This window comes from Chionomys nivalis, chromosome 15, assembly GCF_950005125.1.
Source record: "Chionomys nivalis chromosome 15, mChiNiv1.1, whole genome shotgun sequence".
NCBI lineage: Eukaryota > Metazoa > Chordata > Mammalia > Rodentia > Cricetidae > Chionomys > Chionomys nivalis.
In genome coordinates, this window is record NC_080100.1 from 43,904,566 (window position 1) to 43,930,501 (window position 25,936).

General features: G+C 45.0%; 1 protein-coding gene across 1 annotated transcript in view; it reads left to right on the forward strand.

Moving 5' to 3' along the window:
* Positions 1–16,077: 16,077 nt before the first annotated feature.
* Positions 16,078–25,936, forward strand: part of Pik3r1 (phosphoinositide-3-kinase regulatory subunit 1) — an 82,981-nt gene continuing 73,122 nt past the window's right edge. Inside the window, exon 1 of the mRNA XM_057789476.1 lies at positions 16,078–16,277. The gene's annotated coding sequence lies outside the window, so the exon portion shown is untranslated. The remainder of the gene's footprint in view (positions 16,278–25,936) is intronic.

Genomic DNA, 25,936 nt, shown 5'->3' on the forward strand with positions numbered 1-25,936 from the left:
TTTGTTGCCCCACCTCTACTTCCTGCTTGGTCACCCTGCCTATGCTTCCTGCCTAACTACTGGCCAATCAGCATTTTATTAAAAATAATACAAGTGACAGGATAAAAGACCATTGTCCCACAAGAGATAAGGACTTTATCATCTATATAATCTAATGTGTACATGGTGAAGCAGGTACTATTATGGCAATCTATATAATCTAATGCACACTGTGAGGTAAGGACTGTTATCTATATAATGTGTACATGGTGAGTTGGGTACTGCTATTGTAATCTATATAACCTATAAACACGCTGTGAGGTGGGACTCTTATCATCCGCATGCTTCAGTTGTTAAGAAGGAGTATAAAGCATACAGAGAGGCCGTCCTGTGGTCACTCAGCGAAGCTACCTACAGAGATGTGAAACTAGGAAGTCTGGCTCCAAGTTGAACCCCCACATTAGCTACAGTACCCTTAGTTGTGGGAATTTTCTCTCTGTCACCAAAACAATCCAAGTACAAGCTCTGCTGCACTCTCAGTTCAAGAGAACTGCCTTGTGCCATCAGGTCCAACAGGATTACCGGACAAATGCTTCCTGTCCCTTCAGTCACAGGCAGAGGAGAACCATAGAGGGTAAAGTGGAGACCAGCTCTGACCAGCAGGAGTATGCTCCAGGACTCCCATCATCCTGTGGTAGAGCCTGACAAGAGACCTCCTTCCTGTGTCTTTACCCTAATGCTTGATAGAATCTTTCCTTCCAGTAGACATTGTTGCTACGTTGGTAACAACCCACCTCCTTTTGGACTTCACCCTATCTTTCTACTGAATACCTGGCTTTCTCATAACCATGTTTGTTAAATTGATGACGAGAATCTCCTTGCAGAATTTGAGTGCCACAACCAGTGGGACAACCCTTCCTTCATTTGGTCAGTCAACACTCATAAAGAAGTCCTCTGGAGGCGGTGCCACCGAGAAACGGTGTGATTTAGGATGAGCCCCATCAGGAGCGGAGCTAATCAGGGAAGGCAGAGAAGCTTTCCCAGGAGCTTTCACCATAGAAAGCCCAATCTCCAAGCAGATGGAAGACGGCTAGGCAGGGTGGAGGCAGGAGGTAGGGGAGACAGCCATGCTTGGTATTTGGACCTGGTCCCCTAGAGCTGTTTTCTTCTTCACAAGCAGAGTACTTTAGACTATCAGCAACAGGGTCCTGCTCCAAGGGGACTAAATCCAAAGTTCTACAAGGAAGGCGAGGAGACGTGGCTTGTTGTTGTTATTTTGAATTTTCCAGGTAATGGTAAAACAACAGGTGAGGCCCATTAACCTCCTGACTAGTACTCCAAAGAGTTGTCCGAAGAACATGGGACATATTTTGGAAGATAGATGACACTACTTTAAAAAAAAAAAAAAAAAGGAAGAAAGAAAGAAAAGGCTAGGAGGTGGTGGTGCACGCCTTTAATCTCAGCACTCGGGAGGCAGAGGCAGGTGGATCTCTGAGTTTGAGACCAGCCTGCTCTACAGAGTGAATTCCAGGATGATCAGGGCCACACAGAGAAACCCTGTCTCGCAAAACTGAAAACAAAACAAAACAAAAAGCCAATCCCAAAAGCAACTTAAGAGTTTGTTTGGGCTTTTAGTTCCAGAGGGCTAGAGTCCACCATGGCAGGGAAGGCACGATATGGTGGCAGAAGCAGAGAGCTGAACACATTTCATCAAATCACAGGAAGCAGAGAATAGCAAGGAGTGGAGCGAGCCTATCAACCCTTAATGCCCATCTTAATGGTGTGCATCGTCCATCAAGGTTCCAACTCCTATGAGGGCCATCGCCTCCTTTAACAGCACCACCAACAGGGGACCAAGTGTTCAAATACACGGACCTATGCGGGACACGTCTCATTCAGACCATCACAGATGCAATGACGGAATGATTGAAACATCAGACTCTGAGGGGAAATGAGAGCAAAAGACACTGGCCTCTGCTGAGGCTCCTGGGATTTTGTTGAGATAGGAACAAAGGCCAGACCAGAGAGAGCTGGAGGATGGATTTTGATTTTAACAACTGTATCACACTATTCATTCTTTTTATTTTGTGTTTATTCATTTATTTTGAGATAAGATCTCATTTAGACAGGTATCACACTCCCATTTAACATAACTTCTTTACTTTTCTCTTTGGGTCAACAAGATATCCTTTATGAATCCTTGGTTCTGATTCATCAAAGCCGACCACCGCAGTAGTGTCAACAGCAACAATGAATATAACTGAGCTTGGAAAGCCTTGGCCTTATGTCAACCCTCAACTGGAACGTGAAGGAGTCTATTGACAAATACATTTTCCACACACTACACATATTTTCCTAGAATAATTGCTAATCTTGTGCTAAATATTAGAAATTGCATTCCAGTGAGCTAAAACAAAAAGATCATTCTACCTTAAGGATACAAAGATATTGCATACACTGTGCTCTAGGAATTAATCTACAGGTGGGACTGAGAAAAAAAAATCAGCATTCTGATGGTGTTACAGTTCTCTCTCTTCAGTGATCCTTCCCTGTGCCTGCACTGTTCTGCCTCCTCACAAATCAGCATCCATTGCAGTACTTGTTCATTATAAAGAAAACATAGCGAGTGACAGCTGCCTAGGGTTCAGGCCTAGACTTTAGACATTTGTCTTCTTGGTATGAAAGCCACACCTGACCTCGTCTGCACCAATCAACTGTGCCAGGAGCTGGGACCCAGGAAATGTTATCATAGGCCCACTTGGGTTCATATACCTTGATAAACTATATAGCCCAAATCAACACTACTTTGATAGCTCTGGCTTCCTGTACTGGGACGAAGAGAATAAGACCTGAAGAATAAAATAAGAATAAAAGAAGAACCACGGCAACGGTGAGAGCTGGCCAATGCATCCCGCTCTAGCTGGCTTCTTCAGGGTTGTCTCTAAATCCAGGAGTAAAACACTTGCTACTCAGAGTAGATGAGAGAGGCCTGTGAGAGATAGGGCCTTGAGGGAAGTCTTTAGGTCATTGGGGGAGGGCCCTCAAAGGGAATCATGGGACCATGTTCCTCTTATATCTCTTGCTTTCCAGTCAAGGGGAGAATGGCTTTGCTGGGTTACGTGCTCCTTTGCGTTGGATTATCACATTCCCAAAGTGATAGGGCAACTTATCATGAACTAAAACTGCCAAAGAGGTGTCCCTGATTGACGACTTGACAGAAAGTTCACCAATATAATTCCCACTGAGTAAATTAATATGTTTGAATTATACGATTTAAATTAAGATACCTCCAGGAAGGCTTGTAATTTTACAAGATATTTCAGTTTATTAAAAAAAATTATCATCATGGCGTCTAATGTTTCCAGAATGTCATATGAATGCCAAAAGAAGGGTGTTTGTATGATTTGGAGTATGAGGTTAGAACTGATTCCTTCAACAAAGCAAATGGCTCATTCTGAAATTGTGCTGGTGTAAAGTATCATTTGCTTTTCTATAGACGGAAAATTGTATAACCAACTCCAGTTCTTTGGGTTCTCATTCTGATGAACATGAAGACTCCTCAGAATGCTGACATGAACAGCAGACACAGAGATTCCAGTGCATGTAGGAAAATATGGACATATGAGACAATAAGTCTCAGGGTGCTGGTGGAGGCCCTGCACTCTTCAACACCCCAAGATCAAACGAGCCCGTTCATATTATATGCAGTGGCAATGGTTGCACATAAAGATCTCCTGTAGGTTGTTTTATGGAAGGCATTAAAAAAAATAATAAAATCAAAACCACCCCCTGACTCTCCCCACCAAAACAACACCAAGAAAATAGTTATGCCAGGGTTTCCTCTTGGTTTCCAGGATGTGACCCTAGGAAGGACCGGGAGACAGATGCCCTACTCCAGGTGTTATTGACTTATTGACCTATGGACTTTTCCCCAAGGAATCCACAACCATTGGAGGAAACACATAAATGGCCAAAAACATTTCTAAAACAATCTATGGCTGAGTGCTCAGTAGGCAACCTACATTAGCATAGAGAGAGAGAAACATTAGGCACTGAGAGTTCAAACAGGCTTGTATAGTACTGCCAAGGACTAGCTTGGACAAAGCTGCAGGTTGTCTCAGCCTTGACCCCTGTTACTAGCAAAGATGGAAGTCTCTCCTGTTAGCTTTCCTACATCTACCTGATATTCTTCCCAGTCTTGCTTTCCTAATTGAAAGGGGCCGGGCGGTGGTGGTGCATGCCTTTAATCCCAGCACTCGGGAGGCAGAGGCAGGAGGCTCTCTGGGGTTGAGGCCAGTCTGGTCTATAAGAACTAGTTCCAGGACAGGCTCTAAAGCTACAGAGAAACCCTGTCTTGATAAAACCAAGAAGAAGAAGAAGAAGAAGAAGGAGGAGGAGGAGGAGGAGGAGGAGGAGGAGGAGGAGGAGGAGGAGGAGGAAGAAGAAGAAGAAGAAGAAGAAGAAGAAGAAGAAGAAGAAGAAGAAGAAGAAGAAGAAGAAGAAGAAGAAGAAGAAGATGAAAGGGGATGAAAAGTGTGAACTTAACAGATCTGTGACGTCCTCTCCCCTAAGGTAACTCAGGAACAGCGTTGTTGGTTTTTGTTGTTGTTGTTGTTTGGTTTTGTTTTATTTTTAAATCTTTCTCATATTAATCTGAACGGTGAAAAATTAGAGAGATGATAAACTGTCCTCGGTTATTAAACAAGAAGCCATCAGGATGGGTCAGCAACTAAGGCCCTTGCCTTCCAGCCTGATTATCTGAGTTTAATCCATGCAGAGAGAGCCATCTCTCACAAATTGTTCTCTGATCTCTACATCCACACCCTGGCACACATTCCTTGTCCCCATCCCCACCAAATAAATAAATGTGAAAAATAGAGAAAAACTGCCCTCAGATGTATTTGTAGCTTTGACAGCTGAGGGACAGTCTCTATTACTCCCCAGTATAAATTATTGCAAGAGCCAATGTACTTCTTGAAAAGAGGCAAACAATGGTGTCTGTCTTGAGTGTTGTGATCCATACGGTTTCACTGAAACCACTGAGCCACCGCCCTCCGTTCTTGGATGGCGGCATGAAGTCAGAGTGGGAAGCTAAGCAGTAGATCACTTGCTTCGCTTTAGGCTCTGAGTTTGATGCCCAGAACTGCAAACAAGAAGAAGCAGGTAGTGACCCCGAGTCTCTCCGTGTGCTATTTCGCAGACCCCTGTCTGCAGCGAATGGGTTTAAGCCCAGAGCTTAACTCTTTTCTGTAAAATGAGAAGATGGCACTGTAGCTCCCTCGCAGGACATTCGTGGAGGGGAAACGAATTAATATATGGAAAGCATTCCTCTGTTCAGGAACTTTCTACTTGAGAGCGTAGCTACAATCAAACTTTCTTATTACCGCGAAGTGTGTGTCTCAAACTTAACGCTTTGGTGATCATGTCACAATACCCCTTTGACTCTGTGACACGGGGCCTTACAGCCCTTGGCAAGGTACCCTCCTAGAAAGCCAAGAGGCTTCTGAATCCCTTCCAAGAAAGAAGGCAGGAGAAACAACAAAAACACCATGACATTCCCTCTGCCACAGCGCTGATCACCAGTTGGGAAGATCCCTCATCTTGTACTTTTATTATTGGTAACACTGAACTTTCAGCAGGATACAGAGCCCCCAAATGAATGAGAAGGATGTGGGTATAAAGTTTTAATGGGGTCTGATGTGGGTTGTATGATAGAATTGGGAACAAGGATGTGTACAGACATCCAAGGTCACATGTGTGTTTAGAGACAATGGAGTTATATTCTCTTTTTCCATTCAAATTCAGTCCCTGAAAAAAAGAGCAGGAACCCACAGGTCCTTTGCATGGAATTCTGCAGTGGACGGTTTGTAGCATTTCAAACTGGGTAAGTTTCACCTCCGATTGCATCATCGGCTCTATTGTTCCTTGTGTTTTTCTTGTGGCACAGCGCCTGAAATTTGTACACAAGTATTAATCTTTTACAAGGGCATTGTTGACATTTCTTGTAATCATTTATTTGAGTCATAAAGCTCTTCTTCAGTAAGTTGATGGTGCCTGCTATGTTCAAGTACTGCCAGGAACTAGCTGATCTTGAACAGCACCATAAGGCCAGAGCCCAGACAGCCAGGTTGGGAGCTAGAATAAACTTCCGCTCTTTCCGTGGTTCTGCCACCAATCAGCTCTATGACTTGGAGCAGCAAAGAATTCTGTAACAGGGAGATAGTTGTCAAACATTTTTTAGAACTCAGTTTCCTTATCAGAAATAACAAACTCAAACTAGTAACATATGACATCTGTCCATTATAGGAAGATGGGTGACACCCTTGGAAGTCCTCTTAGAGTCCTCTCAAAGCTCCCTCCTCATGTGTGCAGATAATGGGCTGGTTAATTATAGCTTTAGGTGAAAGTGCCTAGATCTGGCCTGGCAGGTTACAAAGGCAGAACTGGGAACAAACGGAGCAACAGGTCATGCGGTCTTCAAGTGGAAAGCAGAAGTTTTGTTCTTCTATGTGCATCCCTGGGATCCGGGTCCAAGAATGTAACGTCCCTGCATCTGCAATGTCGTCTTCAAAATAAAAGTCATCATACATCTTATTTCTATGATCTAGGGCCAGTGCATCAAATAAAACAATCTTTATAAAAGCCCCTTTAGACATTAAAAATTAAAATCTGATATAAAAACCACCAAGAAGACATAAAGGACCCTTTCAAACACTACAGTTCAAGAAATCAGCATCTCACGAAACATTCAAAAGGACTGTTAGTCATGCCTGCAGAACACTTTATTTATGACTGCTGGAAGCGAATCCTCATTAGCACGATGATGGATTCCCCCAGTGAGGCCTTTGAGTGACAAGATTCTAATGCTGTTAGAGAAATCCATGAAATCCAAACAGCCTCACCTTGTCTGAAGTGTTTTTTTAACATGCACATCGTGGCGGGAGCAGAAAAAGGCTCTGAGATTAGGGCTGGATGGAGGAAGCTGATAGTCACGTGTACCCTGCATCCCGAGAGGCTGTGTGAACACCCCTGACTAGGCTGTGTCAGCAGTCCCAACAGCTCTGGGTCCCATCCAATGGAGGGAACAAAGACTGGGGATTCTTTTAGAAAATTTCTCTGAGCGGCGACATTGTCCGACACAGTTTCTTTGATAAAGGGCTCATTATCTGTCTGTGTGACTTTGCTCTTGGTTTTGATGCTGGCAGTGCCAACGAGAGCATATTTAAGCAAATCCTTTTACCCCGACAGCTGTAACAGCGACCTGACAATGTGTGCCAGCGCTCCAGGCTTGGGCGTGGAATACAATCAACGATGGGCTAAATTTCCAATTAGCTGAATCACCAAGGAACGTAATTTATTAGCTTGCTTTTCACTCTGCTCGCCCTTCCCCATCACTTTTCTAAGGCAAGCTCATTTTCAGATTAAAAAGAAGAGAGAATGCCTTGGAATGGTTTCTGGAATTCAACTGGCATGTGATTTCAGGGGCTGCGTGGGTCAAAAGAAGGCCACTCTAGAATACTGGAGGGGAAAATGACCTCAAAGCAAAGAAATCAACACAGTAGTCCACAACTGAATTGTTCTAGGAGATGGTCTGTGAACAGTAGTGGGAAGATCTACCATCCCAGTCTGAAACAGGTGATTACAGTTTCGTCTCTAAGAGGAGGGGACAGAAATCAGATGGCAAGTCAGGAAACCTAAAGCTCAGAGAACTGTAATTTTTGTGAAGAAGAAAACAAGTTTTAATTAAAGTAAGGTGATATGTTCCTCTTCATCAGACAATCCCCAGAATGTGGTCCCGGGCACACTCCACCAGGAACCTAGGAGATTTCAACAGGGATTTTATTTTTATTTTTTATTTTTTATTTTTATTTTTTATAGTCAGGATGAAATATTCAGCAAGAGTCTCCACCACATTTATACCCATTAGCAAGAACATTTCCGTCCAGCCAGGGCAGAGTGTACCTGTAATTCTATCCCTTGGGAGCCTGAGACAGCTGGGCAGCTAGTCTTAGGCCAGCCTGGGCTACACAGTGAGACCCCCTTTCCAAAACAGCAGCCGCAGAAATAGCAATCTTGCAGTGAATCATCCTGCATCCAAGTTTCCCTAGACTCAGGAAGGGATTAAGGTGAACGATGAGGTTTTCAGGTTGTTATGCAGGCTGTGTACTAAACGAGAGGATCGTATCAAAGACAACATCAGTAATGGCATGTACTTTGTAGACTTGAATATTTATTGCAACAGCTTTATGGAAGACACTAGAAAACTCCCATTGTTCTCAGCAAAATTAATAAATCATTGCAAATCCTGGCAGAATTTAGAACGCTGGGGAGGGAGGAAAAAGCTATCCTCTTTTTTCCTATGTCTTTAGTATGGCATAATTGGCACAAGAAACTGCACAGACTTGATGTGTAAAATTTAGGGAGTTTTAACAGACACCTGAGGCCAAGAATCTATCAGCATCATTAAGACAATGAGTGTAGTCATCATGCCCCAAAATTTCTGCATGCTTTTGCTTAGACTCTCCATCTCTCCACGCCTACATCAACTCAGCAGAGCAGCAATCAATCATTAATCACAGAGCAATTCACATTCTCTAACATTTTAAGTGCATTTAAACAAGCCCTTTTAGACCATTTATTTTGGACTATTTCTCTCTCTCTCTCTCTCTCTCTCTCTCTCTCTCTCTCTCTCTCTCTCTGCATCGTAATTTGAAATTGACCCCTGTTTTCTCTATCAGCACTTGACTCCTTAGTTCTTTTGTTTCTGCACCTTAGGATACTACTGACAAGCAGTATCCCCCAATGAGCAAACACCAGAGTTTGCTTACTCCTTCTCCTGTTCATTGCTGGGGGCCATGCAAACAAAAACGTGTGTGAACATTTACAGTCTTCTGGTGGGCCTGGGCTTTCATTTCTCTGGACCGAATACTTAGGAGAGGAACAGCTTGATCTTATTGTAGATATACACTGGACTGCTTAGCTGTCTTCTTGACTGTCCCAGTCCATATCACCTCTGCCAGTGTAGTGGAATCACACTTGTCTCGTGTCCTTGCCATGACTTGGCATGGTCAACCTTTGGAATTTTAGTTTTCAGTAGACCAGGCATAACTATGTTATTTCATCATATATTCTCTTTTTAATCTGACAGCCATTTATTGAAATCTTAGAGAATGCAAAATAACATTTCTTGAAAAAATTTGGTCCCTAATTTTTAAAAATGTTGTTGTGTTAAAATGGATATAATGTCTACTGTAAACCTGTAGTGCAGTAGGAAGAATTATGCTCACAGCATCATGCAGCCATCACCAGTTTGCTTCAAATGGAAACATATGCACCCATTAACCTTCCTGCCCTGCTACTCTGAAACCTCCCTTTCTTTCTATGAATGTGCCTAGTCTAGATATCTCATGTCAATAGAATGATGTTTCTGCGTGGTTTTTCTCTCACTAGGCATGATGTTTTAAAATGTTCATCTGTGTCCAGCAAGTTCACCAGAAATATTTTCTCTTTTGTATACACACATATGCATATGCTTCCTGTGTTACACGGAGGTATTTATACACTCGTGATGACGGACATTTGAATGGTTCCCAGCTTTGGGCAATTGTTGAATATGGCTGAATATTGTTCACAGTTCCTGTGAGCATGATGTATAAGTGTCTGTTTTTTTTTTTTTTTTTTTTTTTTTGGTTTTTGGTTTTTTGAGACAAGGTTTCTCTGTAGCTTTGGTGCCTGTCTGGGAATTAGCTCTTGTAGACCAGGCTGGTCTCGAACTCCCAGAGATCCACCTGCCTCTGCCTCCCGAGTGCTGGGATTAAAGGCATGTGCCACCACCGCGCGGCTGTGGTTCTCATTTGTACTTCCCCATGGGTTTTTATATGTGAATTGGTTTTTCATCCATATATTTTTTCGTTGTTGAAATTTTGTTTGAAACCTTTCAACCACTTTTCAAAACCACAATTTTTATTATTCAGTTGTAAAACTTTTTGAATGTACTTTTACCAAGTTTGCTTTTAATTTTCATAGTAGTATAATTTGGGGAGAAATATTTTGAACACTGATAATGTCCAACATATTATTTTCTTTTCCTTTCAGCCAATTCAAATTTTTGTGTCCTAATATTCTGGAAAGCTTTTTCAGGCCTTCCCAAAACATTGAAAAGTTGTATTGCTTTAGCTGTTAAATTTAAGCTGATGATCCATTTCAAGTTAATTTGTATATAATGAGTGGTAAAGTCAAAGATTGCTTTTCCTTGTACACAACTTGCCACATGTCCCATGCCCATTGATGGGTTACAACACATGTAGACTGGTGGTATGTTGGCCCCACTGACCTGTCTGACCTGTCTGCAAGTCTGGATCTGGTTTATCTGCCTTTCAGGTGTGCTGCATGCACATCACCCACACTGTAATGTTTTAACAGTCACAGAGATAGGAGTTTAGCAGGGAGTCAGAAGTCCTACCCTTCAGACCTCTCTCCCTTACTGAGTGCTCCCGTACAGGGCAGTTTATAAGGAAATGCATAAATTTTGCTTGTTTTATATTTTATTTGCTCAGCCAAGCTTATTGCTTCAAAGTTTACCTTCTTGTTAAAGATGGTTTGAAGAGAAGATATTAGGCAAAATGTAATTGAAATGCTCACTAAAGTGCCTCATTACTCCCCTTTTATACCCAGAGAGTCAGTCATATAGCATGACAGTACTTGCATACACGAAGCCTGAATTCCATTCCCAGTATCACATACGCACTCACGCATGTACTCCCATTCACTTACAAGAAACAAGGGTTCCCAGGGCATATGCCGTTATCAGAGATTTGTAAGCATGCAACCATGCACTTAGTCTTTCTCTAGAATACAGTGGGAGGTTCCCTCTTTCAAAACTTCATACGTAATAGCTTTAATAAGCTCATTACACTAAATGAGAATTATAGGAATGCTAGCTTCTTGAATTCTTACTCTGATATTAAGCATCCTGGTCAAAGTTTTTTTTTTTTCTTTTTCAGAGTTCATAGTATGTATTTAACCTAGATACTCATAAAAAGATATTAAGATAAGTAACATGCAGCTTGGATTCACCCCAAGTACTTTTCAACTATCAGGCAGGAAAACGGGGGGGGGGGGAAGTACTGGGCCAAAGACCAGTGTTTGATTCCAAGATCATCAGCCATGGTCCTCACCAGTCACCAGCTGAGTCATCAAGTGTCGACAATTTCCATGGTATTGAAGAGCAGAAGATGTGGGATGGGTGCATCTTCAGATCAGCACTGAAACACCTCAACAACCTTCGCCTTATTTTAAATTCACAAAGTGGTGACCATCGTACTCTTGGCTTAACCCACATTAAAAAAGAAAAACAAAAATCAAAAACGATGATTTAATTGCTACCACATAATAATTGGGATATTTCCCATAAATGTAGATGTTTAGTGTCTCTCTGAAAACTGGAAGGTATGGAAAACCTGAACTTAGAGTCGAGGCAACAACTCTCAACTAGCCTCCAGCATCAGCTGCTCTTCATGAGAACAGATGTTTCGACACCTGACAACCTTGCTGAAGATACCTTTCCCACCTGCAGTTCCTAAAAGCTGGCTTCACCTTAGTGTTATGTGAAGATACTTAAAAATAATTGATACTCATGGCTTACCTCTGGACATTTTATATAATCCATCTTGGGGAAACAGGGCAGATCTTGGATGTTGGTAAATTCTCTAGGCAATTTTGCAGCATGATCAAAATTGAGGGCCACTTGGATACGTCATTTAGCCTGCATATGTATCACCTGGCCATCTTGTTAACTGCAGTTGTGAGCCAGTAGGTCTAGGATAGGACCTCTTATTCAGTCTTTCTAACATGCTCTTAGTTCTGACAAAGCTTCTAGTCTGTGGGCCTCATGTTGAGTTAGATTCCAGAACATTTGTATTCATTTGGTTTGTATTTCGAACTCTAAAATACACACAGGTTTCAATCCTAATGGAAGCATATTCTAAGATGACAGTTAATGTACTGGCTGGAGTACAGATGGTCAGCCAGTAACGGGATCCTACTGACTTTTTGTTGTTGAGGAAGAATACCATCTTCGTTTGTTTTGTCCACTCTAATTCTTCCTCTATAATGCAGGTTCTTGATTGACTCTGATTTCCAAACCATCTTTGCTGCTATGCATTATAAGTGATATTCCTGTATTTGTGGAGGGAGCTGCACATCTTCTGACATTTTTAGGCACCAGCCAATGCCAATGCCAACAATTTAATCAGTACCAGTTGAACTGTATGTCCTGGTTAGCCAGCCTTCCTTCCTTCCTTCCTTCCTTCCTTCCTTCCTTCCTTCCTTCCTTCCTTCCTTCCTCCCTCCCTCCCTCCCTCCCTCCCTCCCCCTCTCTCTCTTTCTTCTTGTTTTGTTTCTGTCGATTTGACATGAGGTGGAGTCTTTCGGGAAGAAGGGAATCTCACCTGAGAAGATTCCTTGATTATATTGGCCAGTAGGCAAGTCTGGGGGAAATTTTCTTGATTAACTCTTGATATGGTAGGACCCAGACCATTGTAGGTGATGTCACCTCTGGGAAGGTAGTCTTGGATCAGTGAGGAACAAGCTATAAGCAGTTCCTCCATGACCTCTGCTTTAGCTCCTGCCTTGACTTTCCTTCAGGATGGACCGTAGAATATAAAATAAAATTAGCCCTTTCCCCCTAAAGTTCCTTTGGGTTTTGATCTTTATCCCATCAACAGAAAGCAAACTAGAACATTGTGTCTATATAACATATGAACATTTTATTGGAGTGGGTTCCAGGATGTCCCAGAAGCCCCCGGGCAACCATTCTCAAACTCCAGGATGCAGTCAATGACCTGGAGTTTCCTAAGCAGCTTTTTTTTCTCACTCCAATCTGACATTTTTGGCTTAGTAAAGACATCGAATTTAAATTTCCAGTAAGCTTCAAGGAGATGCGCATGGCTCTGACTGAAGTATCTGGAGGTTTTGTAGAAAAGAAAGGCAGGCAAGTCACACAATGGGCCCCTGCCTTATCATATCAGCTTCTTGCTTTATAACAGTTACATTTTGTGTTTCCAGATAAGATTTTACTCAAGAGAAAGTTACTAGAAAACACAAGTTTAAGGCTGTGCCTCAGAGGTTAAGAACTTGTCATGCAAGGGTAAATACCCGAGTTCATATCCCTAGCATTCAAGTAAACGCTGGGTGGGCATAGGGGCTCAACTGTAATCCCAATGCACAGGTGGTAGAGACGGGTGATCTTTGGTGCAAACTGGCTAGCTGGACTATCTGATGGAGTGCTCTGGGTTTACATGGGAGACCCTGCCTCCATAAATAAGGTGGAGAGTGATTGTCAACCACACACATGCACCCGCACAAGCATACATATACATGTGATTGTGTATAGACACACACACACTTCAAGAATGAATAGTGATATTGTATTGTCATTGCTTTTAATTCATAGAACCTATGGGGCATGAAAATAAAATAGCATACTTGCTGTGGGACAATGGTCTGTAACCCTGTCACTTATATTTTAAATAAACGCTGATTGGCCAGTAGCCAGGCAGGAAGTATAGAAGAGACTACCAGGCAGGAAGTAGAGGTTGGGCAAGAAGAACAGGAGAATCCTGGAAACAGGAAAGAGGCAGCCTACACTTGTCACCCAGACACAGAAGAAGCCAGACACAGAGCAAGCAAGATGTGACTGCCATTCCGAAAAAGGTACCAAGCCTCGTGGCTAACACAGACAAGAATTATGGGCTAATATAAGTTATAAGAGCAAGTAAGAAGCCTGAGTGAATGGGCCAATCAGTTTATAATTAATGTAGACCTCTGTGTGTATCTTTGGGACTGAACGACTGTGGGACCTGGTGGGACAGAAACCTTGGTCAACACATACTAGTGAAGTGTGGGAAGTTACCAATTTGACACAAATGAAATAGACAGGTTATTTGGTGCCGTGCATGGAGAAATAACTTTTTTTCCTCCCATGCGACCCTCTCTGACATAAACTGTGTGCTGTGTTCAGCTATGATGGGAAAAAGTCAAAGAAAGCATACGTGTACAACAAATTGCTGAAGACTTGTCTAAAAGAAGAAACGTGGTTAGGGATCACATACTGTTTTCAGACTGACTAGACTCCTCTTTACAAGACTCTAGTGAGCGCAAAAGGAGGAGATAGCTGGAAGAGTTCATAGTTTTAGTTTCCTCAGAGGTGAACCCAAGGAAAACATTTGTGAGTGTTTATTGTTTTAGTCATCTTAGTTTGGATTAGATCCAAGGACTTCTACCACAGGAAACACATCATTCCCATCCACCAGAAGGCTCTGCATTTGGCATAGTACAAAGAAGGTTCCCTGCTTTCTTAGATTCTTATTGCTGTGATAAAAATATCCAGACCAAAGCAAGTTAAGGGAGAAAGGGTTTAGCTCACAGTTCTAAATAGTCTGTCATCATGGGTAAGTCATGGAAGCCACAGGAACTTGAATTAGCAGGTCACAATTATGTTCTTGATGAGAAAAGAGCAAAAACTAATGTGTGCATGCATAGGGCTGTTTCTTTTCTCAGTTTTCTTTTTAGACAGTCCAGAATCTCCTGCCCAGGGGGGTACTTGCTCTACTCATAATTAAGATGGATCTCCTTATACAAATCAACATAATCAATATTTAGAGAGATTCTACAAAGCCTAGGCTGACTTGAACTTCAGACTCTCATGGCCACAACTTCAAAGTGCTGGGATTGCAGGTGTCGGTTACCACATCCCACATGGTAGGTGGATTCTTAAATATGATGTGAGCAGCTGCCTGCTTTTTGTCTTTTGTCTTCACCAGACACCAGGAGTAACAGAAACATTAGTGTACCAAGGAAATCTCCGATTTATTAGAATGTGAGTCACCTTTAAACGCGATTACACTTGCTAAGAATAAGCTGTGAATTTCATCTTTTCCCTTCTGCTTCCAACACTCGCAGTAATACAATACCAAATTTAGAATTTGACAAAAGACTAAGTACTTGGTTAAGAAAAAGTAGGATTCTTGCCAGAATATTGGAGAAGAGCCGCAAAAAGGAACTTTAGGAAGAGAAGGGTGGGTGGCTGCGGATCCCTGAACTGCAAAATAAGCCATATTCTGGGAGCAAATTTTTTAAAAGTTCAAGAATTCCTGAACATTTTCAGAGAACAAAACACGGGCTGACATCTTCTCGTATCTTGGGACGGTTGAGCCAACATCACTTTTTTCTTTAGGAGCTTCAGGTGTGGTTAATGCTCCAAGGATCTGCATTCTTACATTTTAGAAACCATAGCATTCATTTGAGTTGCAGCCTGTCAGAAGCATTAGAGGGCGGTGGGCTATCTGAATGACCTACATAGGGCCTGCGGGACCAAGGACCACCAGAGATCCCTCCTCACAGAACTCTTCTTTTCTTCCAGTCCCGCCTGGCTCAGGAGGCAGCGGTGCCAGGGTTTTGCAGGCGGCTCAGGCTGCGGGCACTCCTTGCTCTGGCTCACCCTTTCACCCCTCCTTCACCCCAGAAGTGCCACGCCGGGTGGCGCGGTTTTTCTGACCACTAGGGAAGCTGTGCTGGCGAGGCCAGGAATTACAGGGCCTCCCTTCTTTGGTGAGCCTTGGCATCTGCGTCCTCCTGACCCTAGCCACTGCTTCTGAAACTCTAGTGTGTTGGAAAGACGCAGGGTCTTGAAGAGAGCAGGTAGCAAGCCGGGGATTCCCAGGAGGCCAGAACTTATCTTCTACCTCCCCCTGGGTCCCCACCTCCATTCCCTGTCGGGCCCGGGAGACGCCCCGCAGACGAACCAGCCCCAAGCGCGCAGACGTAGAGCTCCGCAGCGGTGACCGCCCGCCGTCCGGTCGCCTGGGACATCCCCGTGCCGGGGGCGGAGGCGAGGGCGGCGGGGGAGGGGATTGGGGGTAGGGGCGGTAGGCACCGAGAACTGCGCCCGGACCCTGGTCGCCCGCCCGGAGACTGGTAGAGGCGGAGGGCGCGGCTCGGGCTCTGGGGGCGGGGTCTCGGGAGCTGATTGGTGTGTGTCTGGGGGCGGGGCGGAGGGGCGGGTCAGGGGCGGGGCTGGCGCCAGGCGCTGGAGCCGAGGGTGCACGGCAAGGAGTAGCGAGCAGCTGGAGCCGAGTTGGAGGAAGCAGCGGCCACGGCGAGGACGGCTGTGCAAGCAAAGAACCTGGTCAGCGGAGCGCCGGCGGGTCGCAGTTGGATCGCAGGCGCCTGTGAGCTGCGAGCTTGAGAGGCCGCTGGAGCCCAGGCCAGGCAGAGGAAGGAAGCGAGCCGCTCCGGAGGTAGGTGGCGGCAGCGGTGGGTCCCCGTGTGCCCGGGAGGGGGAGGCAGTGCGAACACGCTCGGCCGCTGCTCTTCCTGTCACCGGCAGCCGCTTCTGCTGTGGAGCCACTCGAGGGGAAGCGACCCAGCTGCCAGCCCCCAGTCGCCAGCATCTCTCCGCCGCTGAAAAGCCTTCTCGGGCCAGTGGCTAGCCTGCATGGTCGCGACCACCTCCTGCTGTCGTTTCCTCGGTGCTACCCGGCTTTGCTCGCTACCGGGCGCATTTGGTCCCGGAGTTGCCAGCTATCGCCGACTCCCCTCCTCCTTCGTCACCTCACGCTTCCGAGGGTCCCCTTTTGCCCTGCAGCTTCCTGGAACCGGGAGCGCGCGAGGAGAGCGCCTGGATCTCTGTCTTTGCAATAGCGTGACGTCCCCTCCAGGCCTGGCAGCTGCAGCCGGGGTCGCCGGCCAAGCTGGGCCACGGTGGTCCCCGGAGCTCGCCCCCAACCCCCGCCCGCCGAAGTTTGCCGCCCTCCTCTTCCGGGGTGGGGGAAGTGCGCCTCGGGGCGGTCGGTGGCTGGGGCTCTAGCTTGGCGTCTGGCGCCCGCCGGGCTTGGACAGGTTGCTGGAGGCATAATGAGTGGGATCCTGGCACCGCCCGGAAATCCAGCTTTTCCCAACGCGGGGCAACCCTGGAGGGACCTGCCCAGCAATATGCGGCCGACCCGGGAGAGCCGGCCCCTCGTACAAGCCTAGGCTAAAATATCAGGGGGAATTGTCTGCAAGCCACTTCCTTCCCAAAGGCAGAAACTGCCCGGCAGATCACGAGACAAAGAGAATAGAAACGCTCTGACCAGGCACGCATGTACAGAAATGCATTTTGGTTACCAGCTTTCGCGCACAATAATGCAAGGGTGTGAGCGGAGTGGCTGTGGCATGTTGAATGCTGTGTGCCGGCACTGGATTCAGGGGAATTCTGCTCCTGGCACTGCTAATACCGGAAAGGTCTCTCTTCCACCGTTAATTCTCGAAGGAGCTGCAGGCTCTGGTTCTGTACTGGTGTGAGTTTAGGCTTTATTTAGGGGTTTCATGGTTTTAGGGCTTAAAAATTTCCCCCCTTTCTTTCCCTGTCTTTCCCTTTTGTCAGACAGTGCGAAGTAGGATAAAGCAGTTCCGGGTTTTGAATGTAGCATGAGATTGTCATTTTTAGTGAGATCGAGTTTCAAGTTTTAGGTGGTAGGAGCATTCACAGAGCTGATTGACCTAGACTCCATGTGGAGCCCACTCTTAATATTTCGTTAGCTCATAGTGTGTTTTGGGCACCTTAAGGATAGTAAATTATGAGCAAAAAAAGCTTGGAGTAGTAGGCAGACGGGGTTATTTCTGCCACGGATTAGCAGATTAATGGTTTCTAAAGTACAAATCATTAGGACTTCAGGGCCTTCTGCACAGGTGAGGTGACCCTGTATCGTTTGTCACTGAACAAGGAACCAGCACCCCAGGAGATTTTTTTTTTTTTTTTTGCCAGTTACATTCACTGTTTTTGAGATAAAACAATGGTAAGCAGGTCGTTTTCTTAAGCACACAAGTTGTTTAAAATTTAGAAAATAACTATTTTTGCCTATTACAAAGAAAATGATCCTAATTCTTCTTGCACCGCTCCTGATTCAAAGTCAGGTTGAAATAGAAAAGGCGAGTGGGGGAAGCTCCTGGCTTTGCAGAAGTTCCCTGCAATGCCACCACCGGCCGCCTTCCCCTGTGCGCCTGTTGCAGGCCACACTCCTCTTCCTTAGCAATCTGTCCGTTTTTATGATTTGAAGAAAGTTGGACTTAGCTGATCCTGGCTCTCAGACTGCTGTGGGAGAGTTTGCTCTTAACTTTCATCTTGCCCTGGGACTTGTTCCTAGTTGCATAACAGAACTCTGCCATGTGCACATTGTTATCTGCTGTTTTATTTGCATTTTTTATGATAGCACTCTGCTTTTTCACATCTGTGCTGCACTGTAGCCATGTAAAAAAGTGTCTCACTGCCCACTGATCCAATGTGCTTTTTCTTTAGTTTTTTTTTTTTTATAAAGTTGGTTTGGGGAGAGAGCAATAGAACATGTTACAGGAATATGGATTTTGACTGCTGTTGGTGGGTTTATGTTAATTACACCTAAGCTGATGAATTGCTTTTTTAAAAAATTTTTGTTAGTGCATATTAATTTTTTGGAACTTTTTTTTTTCCTTTTTGGTTTTTTGGGACATGGTTTTTCTGTGCAAAGCCCTAGCTGTCTTGGAGCTAGCTCTGTAGACCAGGCTGGTCTTGAATGTACAGAGATCCGCTTGCCTCTGCCTCCCAAGTGCTGGGATTAAAGGCAGTGCGCCACCACTGCCTGGCAACTTTTTGGGACATTTTTATACATGCATGTTACACATTTTGGTCGTACTCACTCCCCCATTACCCTTTCTTGTCCCCTTTCCCCTGTCACCTCAATTTCTCAGAAGGGTTTGAATCTTAAGTACAAGTCTATGCAACTCACAAACTTTGTACCCTTAAAAGTGTTGGCTGTTCCTTTAAACTTTTGCCACAAACACCATGAGCTTTAAGGTTATAGTGTTGATTGAAATTTCCTTTCTGCCCCCCTTTCTCCTAAGTAGTTCAGAGGAGTGTTGTAAAAAGCATTCACTTTGAAAAATTGTCCACATACTTGTTAAAACAGAAACAATTCTGGTTCAGCTTTTATTGTGTTTGCATTTTTGATTTGCAAAATGTGTTTTATTGGATAGTTAGTGAATGATCCAACTGGCGGGGTGGGGGGGTGGGGGGGTGGGGGGGTGGGGGGTGGGAGGGGCGGGAGGGGATAGGGAGGAGGTTCATGGTCTAGTTAACTATAGCCAGCTGAGCTAACGTTTGAGTGAGCTTTTACTTTTGATGTCTCATGAATAAGAACTTAGCCCCTGTCAGTCCATTATGCGTATTGGGTTGGCTAAGCCCAGAGCCCCTTGCATGGTGCAGGGTTTTGCTAGCAACAGCAGTCCAGACTGGCCTTGAATTCTCTCTACTTGTAGCAGAAGTTGACTTAGAACTCTTGACCCTTTTACCACTACCTCCCAAGCCCTAGGGTTGGTTATAGGTTTGTGCCACCAAACCCAACTGTCAATTTTGTTTTTACTTTAAAATTAGACAATGTAAATTGTATCATTTTTCCTTCTTGAAACCTCGGTTGTGATTGACTTTTCAAGTTCTCATTATTTATTGTGTTTTTTTTTTAAAGCCTCGTTTGTGTCCTCCCTAATGTGATTTTTTTTTTTTTTTTTTTTTTTTTTGGTCATGGTTTTGCAGGCACTCTTACTGAAATCACGTGCCTCAAGTAGTGGCAATTAAAGGCCATTTCTTGTACACTAAGGCCAAATGAACTGAAAAGTAGACTGTAATTACATACAGCTAGTCTGTTTGGATTATACGCTCTCCACCCCCCACCTCAATACCTTCTTCTGGTGAGATGTGGGGTGAGTGTACTACAACCTCAACTGCAGAAATAAAAAGGGCCCGTAAAAACATCGCTGGAGATTTTGTTCTGCCACCATTGTTTTCCTTAAAGTCAATCAAATGTATAGCCATCAGCACCTGTAGTCAAAATAGTCCTCAGGTTAATGATCACCTGGGAGAGAACTGAAGACATAGGAACCTGGCAGAGGGTCAGGAGGCTCTGCCAATGGCTGTTGTGAGTCGGTAGAAGCCAGATGCCTTGCCGGGCGGTTCAGCCTTTGCCCCTTGCCTTCCTCCTGGAATGCCTCTGTGGCCCTGAGGACTGGGTTCATCCCATGAGGACCCAGCTGCCCTCATTCTCCTGAGCATTGCGTTAGCATGCTCAGATTTTCCTTTCTGAGGGCAGCCTAGGGAGCAGCCATGAAACCCAATTAGAGGACAGTGTCATGACTCCCACCTCGTGCCCTGTCACCAAGCAGGCTCCCATCACCCTCCCTCCCACGTAACACCCCTCTGACCTCTACCCAGCTGCTTTCCACCTTGGGTCTGGAGAGAGAATTACTTGGGCTAAGTCCACAGGCAGGCTCTATCTGACTCTATTTACAGCAGGGTTTTATTTTAGGTAGCTTCGGGCTTCTTTTAGAACTGCTTGCAGCATTGAAAGGCAACGCAAGAGAAAATTCCTGGCACCTGTCTGTTTCTGTTTTAAATCTGCATTGTGTAAAAGGCAGTGACGTTCAATGCTGATATTGCTAGCGGTCCTGTCATTCCTGAGAGCAGTCTGCAAGAGTGCCACCACTACAGTTGACTGTCACTTCAGCACGCTATTTCACTCGGTTTGTTTTCCCATCTGCAAAATGGGGCTGACAATTAAGCCACGGCATTTGCAAGGGTGCACGCAGAGCTCCCAGCACTGTGCCTGGCACACAGCGAGCCCCGAGTCAGGGATAATTATATTAAGCTTGTACCGAGAAGCATGGTGCTACGTGCTTTGTGAGTGTAATTGCCTTTAATCCTCGTAATGACCTAGTGAGAGGCCTACTTCTTCCAAGGCCTCACAGGTGATGAAATGGTAAAGGAGGGAGGGTTCAAGGACTTGCCAATAGCTACCTATCTTGGCAGGGATCAGGACAGCCCCTGTTAGCTGCAGGGCAGAATTCACCCTTCCTGCCATGAATTTTAAGGACTCTTATTGTTCTCTCTCTCTCTCTCTCTCTCTCTCTCTCTCTCTCTCTCTCTCTCTCTCTCTTCTTCCTTCCTCCTTCCTTCCTTTTTTATTTTCCTCTTTCCCTTCCTTCCTTCCTTCCTTCCTTCCTTCCTTCCTTCCTTCCTTCCTTCCTTCCTTCCTTCCTTTTCTTTCTTCCTTCCTTTTCTTTCTTCCTTTCCTTTCCTTTCCTTTCTTCCTTTCTTCCTTCCTTCCTTCCTTTCTTTCTTCCTTCCTTCCTTCCTTCCTTCCTTCCTTCCTTCCTTCCTTCCTTCCTTCCTTCCTTCCTTTCTTTCTTTCTTTCTTTCTTTCTTTCTTTCTTTCTTTCTTTCTTCTCTCGTGTGTGTTTCACAAGAAGGAGTACTTTAGGGCATCTCCCTTTGGTCATTCCTCCCAGGGCCATCATTTCAATCCCTCTCTACTGTGGTGATGCAAGGAACCAGGCATATTTGCCTCATATCTTCTTCTTGGTGGAAGGATCCCATCTTGGTCACATGGCCCTTCGTCTTACCCCTCTCTCCATCCTGACCCTCTTAGTCTTTGAAGGACTGCTGTGAATGGGCCAGTGGAGCCCTCTCCTCTCCTCTTCTTGGTGTGCTCAGGGACACCCAGTGCTGTAACCGCTTTGCAGCCCTGTCTCTTTACTGTGTCACCTGGATGTGTACTCTCTGCCCCTAAATGGCTTGCAGGCAGGAATTACAGCCTCCACACCCTACCTACCCACATTAGCTACCCAGCCTGGAGTGGGGCAGCAGGCAGTGCATTCTGCCTAGCTCATTGCTTTCCAAAGGAATGAAGATATCAGATGCTGTAACACTGGGCTTACATTGAGCCCATCTTTTTCATTCTATTTTAATTGAGACTATTCAATCCCATCACTTTATATGTAGACTCATGGTCTTTTTTTTTTTTTAAAGATTTATTTATTATGTATACAACTTTCTGCCTTCATGTATACCCACACGCCAGAGGAGGGCGCCAGATCTCATTTTGATGGTTTAGAGCCACCATGTGGTTGCTGGGAATTGAACTCAGGACCTCTGGAAGAGCAGACAGTGCTCTTGGCCACTGAGCATATCTTTACTAGACTCTTAGGTCTGTTTAATAGTTAATAACTTCAAGAATTTTGAAAGGTAGACATATTTTCACGTAACAGTTCTTGTTGCTCAAAAGACTGTAAGTTGAGGTGGGACATTTACTGTAGACTCTGAGCTCTGTCACACTAAGGGGGGAGGTTACACATGGAGGTGTAGGCTCCCCACCTTGTCTTGGCTATAGAGCCTTTTGGTGCTGCCACCCAGGGTCACGCTGCTAATTTTATCACAGGATGGCGATGTACAAATAGATATCGTCTTGTCTTTTTGTTTGTTTTTTATTTTAAATGCAGTTTGAGGAGGTCCATTATTTCTGCCTCCTCTCTCGGTTTCCCAAATCCTGTCCTTTGTAAAAGGGGAATATAATAACGCAACAAAACCAGAGGGCTTTTCAGAGTGTTTGTTTGGTTCTTTCTCATTGTGCCTGCAGATTAGAAGGTTAAACTAAAAATACATAAATAAGTAAAAAAAAAATTTATATTTAAGCCATTGTACATTAAGCAGTCACGGATTTGTAATTGTCAAGCCTTAGAAACAATTTTATTTGGGCAAATAAAATAAAAATTGCTCTGTGTGTTAGCAGAGAAAGAAAATTTACTTCTAGTGAGTGGCACAGCCATGAAAGGGTTGAGAGACTGGAGCAAAATAATAATAATAATAATTCCCATAAGGCAGTTGCATATGATCTTGTATAAGAATAAGTTACTTTTCAATTTCTTACAGAATTCCTTTATGCTCCTTTGGGGGGATACAATATCCTAGCCTAGCTAACAGTTTACAGCATAAACTTGCCTGGGTATCTGAAAGTACTACTTTGTTGACAGTGACTGTGGTCCACATATAAAGTGAATCTGGCTGGGAAGAGCTCGCTGGGCAGGTGTTTGTAGTCCAAGAGAGTGGGAGGCAGAATTCGGTGAAAGTGGGAAATAGCTGTGATGTCCAAACTCCAAATTGATCTCAGGAGGGCGACACGGGCACTCCCCATGCTTCAGGCCGCTGGGTGCTGCAGTCCTGGGGACAAAGCAAGGGAGAGCTTGCCAGTCCTTGTGACTCTGGGTTGGGGCTTCGCTTATCTCCCCAGGGAGGAGCCAAGGTTTTAGAAACTGTGCAGTAAGGGGCCCAGGAGAGTAGCAGAGGGCAGACAGGCCAAGAGGAACACAAGTGGCAGGAGCTTCCTTTGCCTTTGCAGGACAGAGAAGGGCAGGTTTCCAGAAGTGGGCAGTCGTCCAGAAGTGATGGGCTCAGGATTCTTTTATTCCCTAGTTTATGGACTTCCTAGGCAAAGATGTCTTTTAATGGAGTCGTGTTGGAGGACATTGGCATAGTTGAGGTGGAAATAAGTTATGGTGGTCTTCAAAGCGGGGGCTCCACACGTTGACTGGATCTATATTTAGGTTCTGCATCTGGTGCTGAATGCAATCACGCCTGAGATGCTAAACTTCCCCCACTTGTCAAGTAAGAATATCTAGAGTACCTTGGTTACTGTGGGGATGGAAGGGGTTAATGGAGGCACAGCTCGCAGTAGGTATAGATATCACGTGATGCTGATTGTGATAACATCGCCTCATTTAAATGGGTATGGCAGGCCAGAGAAGTGTACCCAGTGCAGTCAGAGAGGGCTGCTTGCCTTCTCTGCCGGGCCAAGGTCTCTCTGAACCTTGTCACCACAGGACCAGGTCCCCACCCAAGTGAATGACTTGTGTGCTCACCCACTTTTTACAACATTGCTTCTAGACTGCTTCCTTGACACCCAACCTTAACCGTCTGCATTGATCATCCTGGCCTTGTTCTACTTGCCATCCCTGAGTCACATTCAACTTGCAATCCGCGAGCCGTAAGAGATCTGGGGTTTCTGGATCAGAGTAAAACCTGGGGTTCTGCAGAGCTTTTAAGATTCTCTTGCCAGTGGCAGGGAGAGAGCATTGGCCCAAGCTTAGAGGCCTAGGCTTACAGGGTGGGGATTGCTTCTCCAGAATCTAGCCTCCAACTGTTATCAGACTCCTCCCAGAGTCTCTCCCCTTCTGTGGACTTAGCCCCAGGCACAATCAAGAGGCTCTCAGGGTCAGAAAGCCCTGAAAGGGCTGGGAACAGTTTCTGAGTCGCTGGTGTGGAACAGGCCTAACTGCATCATTGTGCTGTGTGTTAGGGGCTTGTTTCATGGAGGCTGGGGCTGGAGGCATTGCATTTCCTGTTCTACTGAGAATCCCACCAAGCTGGTCCTCTGGGTGGTTGCAATTGACGAAGTGCAAGGCACCAGCTGGCAGAAAGATCGGCCCTGGCTACTGACTTAGGACTTTCCCCTCCCCCCCCCAAAGACATACATTGCCAGGAAAAGCTAACAAAAATTTCAGGGCAGATTTGAAGGAATTAAATTATTCTTAGGCATATTGCCTGGTTTCCAAGCTTTTAGGGATATGTAAATTTTCATGTTCTTTGGAGTTCTATGTCTCTTTTGTACAGAGCACATTAGTACAAAAAAAATGAGATTTGCTAGTTCTACATTTTTGTGTGAATTTATGCAATGAATATTTAATTTGATTCTGGATCTTTCAGAAGGAGAGGTTTTCTTCAAACGTAATCTAGCTTATTTTTCTCATACGCTCCACTGGCCGCATTAATTTTTTTCCCCCTCTGATGTCTGAAATGCAAAGTAGAGCACTATCCCAAATTAATATTCTTGCTACACAAAGATTTCCAGTGTTTGTTTTTGCTTCCTTTTAATATGCAGCCCTCCTTAGAGCGTTATTGTATAAAGCTAAGAGGTTTTAGCCATGTGAAGTTGAATGCTTCACACTTCTGAATGCCAACACAACAATTAATCTGTGATTAGATTTTGCTTCTTAAGACGCCGGCACTGAAGAGTGCCTGTAACACTCAACTGCTAAAGTGTTTCTCTCTCCTAAACTTAGGAAAGTCTCCTTGATGGGACACAGACCTGTGTGGCTTTATTGTACAGGTTGCTGAACTGAAACCTTTAGCTTGAATTTAGTCTCTGCAGTAAAGGTGGCCTTGATCAGTACGTGGGGTGCAGCGTGGATCTATGGTGCCTGCAGTCCTACTAGTCATCCAGGATGACTAAAGCTCTCCCGGATTGCTCTGCCCCCATATGACAATGTTTGTCATTACCCTGTCCTCTGCCAAGCCTGTTTTACATAGTACTTCCGCAGCGGCAGCAGCAGCAGCATGGCTACTTCCTTTCCTATCTTAACTCCTTAAGATCTAACGGTATCCTCACTACTGGCCTGCAATCTGGCATCCAAGAAAGTCAGTGATGGTTCCTGCCCCACTGAAATCAGCTCTTCTTAAAATGCCTCCGGTGTCCTCCTGATTTCAGCCGGAGTTTTCTGCCGGTCACTAGTACTTCTGCAGTGGCTATCTCTATCCCATGAGCCTAGCAGGTCTCTCGGCTTTCCTTTGCCTAATATTGGTATGGAATTAATTCTCAGCAGCACTGGGTCAAGCACTTGCCCCCCTTGCTTCTGCCAGTGAGCCTTGTCCACCTTCCACACGTTTTCCCCCTGAATACTGTGTACCACTTCAGTCTGCGCCTTTACAGGCCCTCTGCGGCCTCTCTGTCTCTGTCCTTCCTTTCTCAGCAGCCCTTGCTTCCATTCTTTCCCTGTGCCGGTCCATCCGGGCATCAAGACCAGACTGGGATTCCTTTAGTACAGGCTTTCCCGTGACTGCTTCCCCGCATGGCTGTGCAGTGTGCACTGTCGAGGACTGACATACGCTGGCTGTCCATGTGCATTTCAGATGACCTGATTGCCTTTCCAACCCAGGTTCACTCTTCCCGCTTTGTCTTCTGATGGATGAGACTGCCTTTGCGTCTTTCTGTACTATGACATTTGCTTGGTCTGTCTGTAGCCAGGAGCATGCCTTACATTCCATTCTGGCTGCAGATTC